Source organism: Pundamilia nyererei, unplaced genomic scaffold, assembly GCF_000239375.1.
Source record: "Pundamilia nyererei isolate P.nyererei 1_Seehausen unplaced genomic scaffold, PunNye1.0 scaffold00005, whole genome shotgun sequence".
NCBI classification, from domain to species: Eukaryota; Metazoa; Chordata; class Actinopteri; order Cichliformes; family Cichlidae; genus Pundamilia; species Pundamilia nyererei.
The window spans coordinates 4243085-4252276 of record NW_005187406.1 but is presented as its reverse complement, the minus strand read 5'-3'; the positions used below and the strand labels follow the sequence as shown (position 1 = coordinate 4252276).

Sequence of the window (9192 nt, the reverse complement as noted above, 5' to 3'; positions counted from 1 at the left end):
GGACTGGGAAAGGATCCACCTCTGTGTGTGTGTGTGTGTGTGTGTGTGTGTGTGTGTGTGTGTGTGTGTGTGTGTGTGTGTGTGTGTGTGTGTGTGCTCTCTGCTTTCTGTAGGTCACTCTGCCTTCAAATTTATATACTCTCTGTATATGTGCTTTCTGTTCCCCTGGTGTGCGAAAGCTTTTGCCTTCACTCATACTCACACACATACCGTACTCGCGAATGAGCCAGTGCATCATGTCAATTAGAATGACAGAGATGGTGCTGCATCTTACCCGACGGACACACATCTGCTAGTTCATAGTCTGAAGGGCGCTTACTGACCGCAGATGTTTCTGTCTGTGTGTGTGCATGCATGTGGTAGTTGTAAAGTGTGGTGTCTATTTTACCTGTGCTTTAATAGATTTGACTATATTGTTGTTTTCTGTGTGAGGTTTTTGTCACTTTCCCATCAAAGGATCATTGCAGTCATATGAATGAGTTTCTTCTTTTGTTAAATTGTTTGACTAAATTATACAGTTTGCCTCCTATATAGAAAGTTATAATACATTCCTGTAAATTTAGTTTATTATTTTGTTATGGATGTAATGGTGGGCTAAGAAAGGACTGAAAACCTTGTCTTATCTTTGTATGAAGAACCCTAACCCCTAACCCTAGACCTTGGACATTTGATCTCTGAGAGCCTAGATCAGTGTCTCCCAACCTTTTGAAGCCATGGCACATATTTCACATTTGAAAAATCACACGGCACACCACCAAACAAAAATGTCACGAAAAGCATATTGAGAATTTTCCCCCGCGTTCCAGGCAAAGTGGAATTGGCTCGGTTTGTCCCCAGTATACCTTTTTTGATTATTTTGACCACTACTCATGCTAGGGCCTGCATCTGGGTTGGAATTTTCTCCAGGACGCGGGTCAGATTGTCTACTTTTTCTTTTTAAATATTTTTCTATTGCTATTACACGCTGCTCACAGCATGACTATTATGTAATTTCTTCCTCATCTTCTTCTGTTTGACTGGCAGTCGGCAACCCATTTAATTAGAACCGCTACTACTGCCCTCTAGTGGAAGAGATTGTAATTGTTGTTACTCACCCAGATCGCTCAGAGTACTAATCAGGCGGAACCAGATAATCTTCGACAGCACACCTGAACATTTCTCAAGGCACACCTATGTGCCGCGGCACAGTGGTTGGGAAACACTGGCCTAGGAAGCTGACCTCAGTGGTGGAAAGCAATATCTTGGTGAGAACAGCTGATAGGTGAACTCTCACTAAATCCATTACATATATTAGAAAAATCATTATGGCGCAGCCGTTGCCGACTGAACCCTCGGGTGGTTGGCACTTTTCTTGGAGGAGTTTGGATGTTGTGCCTGTGCCTGTTAGGTTATTTGTTATTTCTCAATTGCACGGGTGTGACTCTAACACAGAGCTGTTGTATCTTTATGATGTCCAGATTGTCCAGAGTATAAATCAGCAAACAGGATATTTTAGTAAAAAACAACAACAACAACAACAACAAAAACTCTGTCACTCCAGTTTAGGGTTCAGTCTAACTATCCATATATTTTATGTGGCAGTAGGTGGTTTTCTCTGAATGTGTTCCTCTTCCAGTTGCCTGGAAGATTCTAAGAGATTGACGATTTAACTATATTGCTCTCACCTTGTGCTTACTCACACTGGTGAACTCAACAGCATAATCCCTCTGCATTACTCCAAGCGTGAACAGCAAAGTGGCGTAATCGCCGCCAAGGATGGCGATTACACTCGGCATTAGAGATTCCCTGTTACATAAGTGGCACACGAGAGGTTACTCTGCCTTTGGATAACTGCTGGTTTGACAATCTTAGATGTGTGGGTGAAAAAAAACCAACCTTTGACTGAGAAAATAATGGACATCATAAAAGTATACTGCAAAAATTAGCATATCTGAAGCAGCAGTGGAACGAAATACTGTTCCAACCTGAGATGTGCTGTAGTACCGTGTAGTCTTTTCTCTGCCTGCACCCTGACTGTACTGAAGATATTGATATTTCCTCCCATTGCGTCACCAAGGCAGCTGCTATAGTAGTGTAAAATCTCTCTCCCACTCCTTTTATTCTCTCTTCCTTGACTCTAAAAAAACATTTGCTTAGTTTTATTTAATTGGATAGAAGACTAATATTTTTCTTCTCTGTGTGGTAGTTATGGCCGGATGCACAAAAACAGTAAATCTAGTCATTCATGGTTATTTCAAGTAGATCATCTATAAATCCAGTTATATGACAAATGCAATAAACCAGCCTTGGCAGATAGTTGAGGTTAAAAATTAATGGAGCATAGTTCATTTTCTAGATGGTAATTGAAGATGTTGCTAAAAAAAATGTTAGACATCTCAGACTTTCCAACACCTCCCTCAAAGTTCTGCTCAGTAGCTGCGACAACTCTGCCCATCGCCTCAGCTACAGATACCACAGCAATAGAGATGTGACTTCACAATACTTCCCAATGAAAGCCTGCGTTGCTAAGCAACTCGCAGTCCGCAGTGGCAAGATACAGGGGTGTTTCCTGGCTGATGAGAGTTATATATGTGTGTGTCTGTGTGTGTGCATGTGGAGGAACTGCTTGTGCTGCGAGCTTAATAGAAACCCTATACCCCCGCATTTTCAATGTAAAACTCACATGTAACAGGCTGACTGCAGCTTAAATGATGCTGTGCATATCCACAAGGGGACATTTTGGAAGACGAGCTGGTTTTGGTACGGATCTTAACGAGGCAACCAGATAGTGAACTCAGCCTTTTCTTTCACCAATCTCACATCAAAATTGAGTCTGCGTTGTCTCAGTATAATAGTTGGTGTACTGAACGCATCCATATTCATGAGCAAGGAGCTCGGAAGAAAGTTGCAGCGGATTTAAATAGACAGCAAGTTGGAGCGAGGGATGAATTTATCAATAATGTAAGCTACTAAAAGTTTCATGTTGTTTGCTGTCACCCATATTCCCTCATGGGAAATCGTTTGGTCAGCTGTCAAGCCCTCGACTCTCCCCTGCGCACACAAATGATTGCTGAGGTGCTGCGGCAAAATGCTTTGTAGGGACATTAAACTGATAAGTTTGGCCCCGACTTCCTCGCTGTCTCCTTCTTCTTTCTTAGTCTTTCGCATTTGGCCCCATGTACACTTTCTTTCATTCTCCACTTTTTTTGTTACAACCCAACCCCAGAAATCCATCCTATCCCCCCCCATCCATCCTTCTCTCTGAGCTCTTTTACAACCCGTGGTAGCCACTGATACAGCCAGTGCAACAATATGCTCCTATTTCTCTTAACCTCCTGACTCAGGCTACTGATAAAGCTTGTCAGCAAGCGGTTGGGATCCGCAGTGTTACACTAGCAGGATTTTCCACAAGCAGGATTTTCCACACTGTGAGCCGGGACGCTACTCTTTAACACATTAGCCTTTCGCTAGGAGTCATGCCCGAAGCAACACATTTACGAGCACAGTGCTCATTTTAACTAATAACTCAGAAAAACATGTTGACAGCATGCAGCAGAGCAAAGTATTTTATGACCTCGTTTGATTTGTTTTGTCTAACTTTTTGTCTTTCTGGGTTTGGAGACATTGGAACAGTTCAGCAAAACGGACAAATTTACAAAATGCATTTATTAAAAGCAACCTGCACTAACCTGCAGCGTCAAATGATTGCAGTTACTCATCACTGAGACAGGTTGTTAATTAACTTTCCCCACCTGTAACCCGATCTCGTGGAAGTATTTCAGATGACCACAACCTCTTCAAAGGGCAGCGCTGACAGCCTGAAAACAATTCAGAATGAAAGTAGAATATATTGTCATTCCGGAAAGTCCTCTATGACTGTTCTTCTCTGATGCCAGCCCCCAATAACAAGCTTTCCATTAGGATATCGGAAGTGTAGTGATAGGGGCTCAAAAAGAGTGGAGTTAGGAGTGACAGACCTGTGCTCACTTGCCAGAATCCCATGCATTACACACACTGCCAAAGGAAAACTTGTGCACCACTGTGGTACATCAAAAGCTTTGACATAATGCTATTATCCAAATAGCACTCTCGAATGAAGGGCTCGATTTGGAATGGTTCATGGTGGACAGGTGGAGGAGGTGGAGGTTTAAAGTATGGTGGTGTTTTGAATCAGACATCGAAGTTGATCACTATGGTGAAAACACCCAGGTGCCAGTGATATAGATGACCCTCTGGTATAATTTCTACTCATAAGTTAAGCAAATAAAGCTGCAAAAGTTACCCGTCCTTTCTACAAACCTCTTAACTCTACAGCCCTTATTTGGTTAGCTTTTAAAAACAAATCTGTGGCGGCACGGTGGTTAGCACTGTTGCCTCACAGCAAGAAGGTCCTGAGTTCTTTCTGTGTGGCGTTTATGTGCGCTCTCCGTGTACTCTAGCTTCCTCCCACAGTCCAAAGACATGCAGTTAATGGGGATAGGTTAACTGGAAACAATTGCCCATAGGTGTGAATGGTTTTCTCTGTTTATGTGTTAGCACAGGAACAGACTGGCCAAGTATCCAGGGTGTACCCCGCCTCTTGCCCTAAGACAGCTGGAATAGGCTCCAGCGCCTCCCGTGACCCTGACAAACGGAGGCGAATGGATGGATAGAACCAAATCTTCTTTGTTTTTTCTGTGGACACTTCTTTTATTTCTTAGAGACTAGCTGCCTGTTTTTTCTAAGATGGAGGTTAAGTTGAAAACAGCTGTTCCAATGTTTCAAGATTTTGTTTTATTCAGGCATTTCACAGTTTGATGAATCGTGTCTTACCTTATAACTTGTGCTTAACATGGAATTTTTAACTACCCTTTCCAGGCAGCAAAAACTACTATCTTGGAATACATCCTAAGGTGCTAATGCTAAACTTGTAGTTGAAATTGTTGAAACTTCAAAGAAGCCAGCAATCGTTATTATTGTCCAAAATCTGGATCTTTGATCATCTCTGCCTCTACAGATCAATAACTGTGGGTAATTTTTATTCATGACCATGAATTTTCTCCAACTTTTAACACGACATTGTTCTGCCTAATCTTTTCTAAACCTTAAAAATACGAATGGCAAATCCAAGACTTCTCTCTAAAACACCTGTCCTGTTTAGCTGCTTGTCTTAGATACTGTGCAGTGTACTACTGGACCACCACTTCTAGATTCCTTCTTTAAGGAAACTATAATCTCCGATTTTCATATAAAACAAAGGCTTTTGTAGATACACCACTACATTAACATTCCCGTGCTCAGATGTGGAACAGGAAAACAGCCAAAGAACTGTCATCGATTTTTCTCACAAAGTGGTATTTTTCATGAGGATTTTGCAAAGGAAGACAAATAAATAAAGATGTATAAATGCATGCATATCCGTGAGCATGCATGCACATATTTATGCACAATGACGGAGATGGATTGTGAATTACAAAGGGCTGCAGCAGTCACCCTCAATATTTCATGAACATCCTTTCACTTTCAGTTCTCTCTTTTTTTATTCTGACATGTTCAGCACTCTTTTTTCCAAAAAAAGGTTTTATTTTTGTCAGTCTCCTCCCTGAAAAAATCTGGGGTAAGGGAGTGCAGACAGGAAAGGGGGAAAAAAGTGATCATAGAGAAAGAAAAAGAAGCTTTGACGCATTTGGAGAAAGGGGGATTGATGGGAGACGAGCAGAAAAGGTGAGGCAGTAGCAGCGGCTGTCTCTGAACACAGATGAACCTCACTTTTCGCGCTTAGATACCTTCCTTCCTGCTTTGTGCACATTCACATGTGCCGGCTTTGTAAAGTTTACTCTTGGAAGAAAAGGCATTGCAACCCCAAGGAGGCAAAGACAAAAACAAGGCTGGTTGTCATGATTGGTAAAGGCGAAAATGGTTTCGTAATATAGCGAGGCCACTGAAGTTAAGCAAAACCAAGGAAGGAGAGAGTGATTTTAATGTCAGCATTTCTCTTCACAGCGGCCATTTTATAATCATCTCCCTGGTGATTTCCTGTCAGACATGAAAAGTTTCTATTTCCTCACCTCGTTCCAACTAAGTTTGGCTGAATTTAAACTTTTAGATTTGTAGAGTTCATGAGTTCGTATGTTTGAGGTTGTTAAAATCTGACATAAATCCTCAATTGAGGTTTCAGAACAGGAGTCCTATTGTAAAGGGGGGGGACCCATCACTGACACGATCAGGTTTGGGGTTCCCAGGAAGTTAATTTGTTTTTGCCCAGCTGCTGGTTTGTTCTGTCTTTGTAGCATTTAAATTCACATTAATAAGAGTCCAAGACCTCATGTTCGCCTTCAGGGATCCGCGACATATAAGAGTTGATTAATTTGCCTCTGTTTCATGATAGTGGTCATGTCAGTAATAATAATTGCATCCTTCAGTCCTGTGGTATTATTTCCTCATGGCTCTGAATATCCTCTTGTACTTGACATAAAGATATGCATGTCAGGGATGGGTGGATAACAGTCCACAAATCTAGATGGTAGACTCCCCATTTCTTATCATCTCCTTCAACTCTGTTATTCCTCCTCTTCCAAGTACAGAATAAATCGAGCCTTATTTCAAAGCAGTATCTGGCTTTCTTTTCTCACCTGGCTCCTTTCCCTTTCTTTAGCCCTGTTTCTCATGTTCACCTACCTTATCTGCTTCCTTTCCTTTCTACTTTCTCCTGCTGTTTCCATCCCGACTGCCTTTTCTTGCACCTCGCTGGAACCTTTTAATGAAGGAACAAACGCACATGTTCAGCTGAATGTCACTGCATTGGCCTAGCTCCCGTTCCGTCTCTCAGCTGCTTCCTGTGCCTAACACCTTGCTGATGTCGGGCTTGGCCTTTGCCGTACTTGAACTTCAGGGAAGAGTGAGTTTTAATCAAGGCGACGTGGCTTTTCACATCCTCTTTCAGAGCCACTCTTGACTTTGATCTGAATTCCTTTCATGAGCATAATGGAGAGTTGTGAAGCCTGAATTTCACTAGGTTGCATCAAGCAAATCGTCCCAGTTCTGCAATGTACAAAGTAAGCAATATTCAAGATGTTTTAGCTTCCATTGAGTATTGGTGATTGGTGGGAGATTGGTGCAACCTATTGTTAACGTATGTATTGTCTGAGAGTTGTACTATTATAGTGATAATCTTATAAAGAAAAGGGCAAGGCTAAAATTACATAAGGAAGTGAAAGGAACATGATTCTTAATTTATTGTTTAGCTAGATGTGTTAGTTAGTGTATTCTCTTTTTCCGATTTCTCATGAATTTTGCTCAAATTGCTTGCCTTTTATGTTCAGTTTGTAACAAAACACTTCACTTCCTGTCTTTGCAACACCAGCAAATTTGTTAGGCTCATTTTTTTCTAGTCACGACCACTTTAGTCGAAATAGGACTGCCATTCCATCTGAAGGCATTTAGGTGTGGCAGAATTGCTTTGTTCTGGCTACAGTCTCCCCAAACTATGTACATATATGAAAAGTTTTGTGCAGGGTGGTCCACATCCTTGTCCTACCATGCACATGCATGAAGAAATCAGAAGCCTCTCAGAGAACACCGCAGGCATCTCCAAAAGTTGATTCTGTTCATCTGGACGTAGGTTTTCTGTGGGAGAAACATTTCGTCACTCATCCAAGTGACTTCTTCAGTCTCAGCTGACTGCAGGTTTCCCCAATCTTATGAATAGTACATTTGCATAATGACTGAAACTAGCACCACTGAATGAACAATGGGCTGGGAAGTCAGTTCCTTGATCATTAATATGCAACTTCTCATGACCATTGATCAACAACCACTGATCAAAGCTCATTGATCAAAGACCACGAATCAATAGCCACAAAAAGGCCATTGCAGAAGAAGCAGGACGTGTAAAGGTCTTATTGGCCCAAAGGAAACGTGCTAACTGGCATCTGCTGATTCTTAAGGTAATGTTTGTTAACACTGTGATCGGTGGATCTGCTGGGATTGGCAGATGAGCTTGACTCCGTGGCCTACCAGATTTATTTGCATGCACTCTTTTTAGTCTTTTAGCCTCTACACATCAACTTCCACATATTATTTTTAACCTTTAAGCAGCTTAAAATTTATTAAAATCATCTATCGATCGATCCGTGTGTGTTGTGTCCTGCTTTTTCCATAGCTTTTATCTAAAATTATGTCCATACATTGCATACATTAAACCCAAGCCTTTTTTTTACCTTTTCAGTCTGGAAAACCTGGAAAGTTAATGTGAAAACATTAACATGAGTGATCTCAATCCTCCTTTTATGTCTGAATATATTTAAGTTGTGTAAGATAAGGTATAGCACGTTCAGTATTTGCACATGCATCTTTTATTATATAGCTGTTTCACCCAACTGTAGTATCGTGCCAAGAATTCCCCGAGTGAAAGATATAGATTTGGAGAGAACATACGAAGAGCCAAGGCCAACCGGTATGTGTGGAGACAGGCAAGGCAGAGATGGATGCAGAACCACGTCTTGTGTGAGTTATAGTAAACACAATGAAAAATATCTATTCAGAGTGTCTCGTCTATATCGATTGCTCTCAGAGTGCATGTGTGCACCTTATCTCATCCTGCTGAGGATTCATTTCCCTACTCTCATGAAAGAAATAACAGGTGGAAAGAACTTGATGAGAAGGGTAGAAACTTTTTCTTCTCTTTCTTTTGCAACAAACTTTGCTCTTTTTTTGAATTTTCTCTTACTTATTTCTGCTAACATACACACACAGATGTAAAGTTCATATGTACATGAATTGATTTCTGCGTGAAATTATTAGGGCACAGAGTCAGCTGAGTGATGTAGCGAGACAGGGGAAGACACAACGCTTGCATATTGGGGTTTTTTCTCCACTAGTCAAGAAGAACTTAACTAAAGAGGGAAAGGGGGGAGCATGCACGCTGTGTTTGCATGTGTAAGAAAGAAGAAAGGCATCGAAGAACCCAAGAGAGCAGAATACTTGGTGCTGATGAGTTTGATTATGTTGCCTCTCACATAAAACTGTTGTTGTGTGTTTTCATGTGTGTGCCTGTGGTGTAGCGCATGTGTGCTCCTTGCTTTCAGAGTTTTGACAGAGCATATCCCCGTGTATCTTTCCTCTAATTGAATCCATCCCTCAGGGTGTCACCGCTTGTTTATATGCTGACACCATGAAGGTGTGTGTGTGTGTGTGTGTGTGTGTGTGTGTGTGTGTGTGTGTGTGTGTGTGTGT

The 9192-nt window shown here is 41.5% G+C and overlaps 1 protein-coding gene across 8 annotated transcripts in view; it reads left to right on the top strand.

The window, feature by feature from the left end:
• The window catches only part of cacna1g (calcium channel, voltage-dependent, T type, alpha 1G subunit), a 317809-nt gene that overhangs the window by 96462 nt on the left and 212155 nt on the right, over nucleotides 1-9192 (top strand). The gene's annotated exons all lie outside the window — the stretch shown is intronic.